This window comes from Papilio xuthus, unplaced genomic scaffold (assembly GCF_000836235.2).
Source record: "Papilio xuthus unplaced genomic scaffold, Pxut_1.1 DF828250.1, whole genome shotgun sequence".
NCBI lineage: Eukaryota > Metazoa > Arthropoda > Insecta > Lepidoptera > Papilionidae > Papilio > Papilio xuthus.
Window position 1 is genome coordinate 1 of NW_013530399.1, and position 1,123 is coordinate 1,123.

The window sequence follows — 1,123 nt, forward strand, 5'->3', positions numbered from 1 at the left end:
CACGGCTGCCGCGCCGGCTACGCCCGCGACGCCCGCCACGCCTGCTACTCCTGCCACGCCCGCTACGGACGACGACTCGCCGCTCGCGGGACACACATCGGAGGACGATGGATACATGAGCATGAACGGAAGACGGTGAGAAACCTTTTAAAATTTTCTATGCTTTTTGTTAAATAAAATATAGGAAATAAACAGGATTCTAACCCAACTATCTTACAAAAACAAAGTCTGTTAGCATGATTTTTTTCATTACAACACCTTTTAAGGCACTCAACTAAACTTTTAGTTAATTTTAAAACTGTCCTATTGTAGAGTTGGAGAAGCGAAGCAATTAAGTTATAAAAGAGACTCTTTGCGTCTTTTAAAACAAACATTATAACAAAACATCTGTACATAAGTAAATTATTTAGAAATGACAGTTGTCGGTATCACGGGATGCCACTCGTAAATATATCACGAGATACAAACCTGAACGACGACACGCCAGCATTGAATAATGTTTGCAATAATAATAATAAATCTTTCATTCAGACACATGGTCCATACAAAACAAAAATACAAATTAAAAACACTAACATATAATAGTAAACTCTAAATATCGTCGTTTTGCAGTTGTCACTTACATACGCTGATAAAAAATTCAATAATGAAAGTAATGATTGGCATTATATTCAATCACAGAGCGAAATTCGCGTTAGGGTTCCGGCCGACGGAGGAGCGCGAGGAACCCTCGCCCCCCGACCCGCCGTCCCCGCGCTCCCCGCATTCGCCGCAATCCCCGCCGCCGCCGGAGGAGGCGCAGCGGATCATCTCTACGTTGCTACCCAAGTACGACATCACATTACGTATTTTATTTTGAAAACAATAGCATAAAAATTACCCTTTGATTTAAACAAAATGCGCTACTAATTGTCTCCGTTAAAGCAATACAAGCAGCGGTCACTTAAAAGCACTCGTTGCACATTAATAAAAGTTGTACATACATTTTGTAATATACCTGCAAAAAGTTTTCAAAAATAACTAGAGTATGAGATTGAAAATTAAGGTGTATCTACAACATTTTTCAGAGTGTCACCGGCAAATTCTGGGAAGCGGACCATTTCTGCGGAGAGGACCGAAGCTG

General features: G+C 41.1%; 1 long non-coding RNA gene across 1 annotated transcript; it reads left to right on the forward strand.

Annotated features, from left to right (window-relative positions):
• Positions 1 to 6: 6 nt before the first annotated feature.
• On the forward strand, positions 7 to 1,123 carry LOC106113545 (uncharacterized). The gene is made up of 3 exons (XR_001227669.1): positions 7 to 135; positions 682 to 828; positions 1,068 to 1,123. It is a non-coding gene; the product is annotated as an uncharacterized LOC106113545 (long non-coding RNA).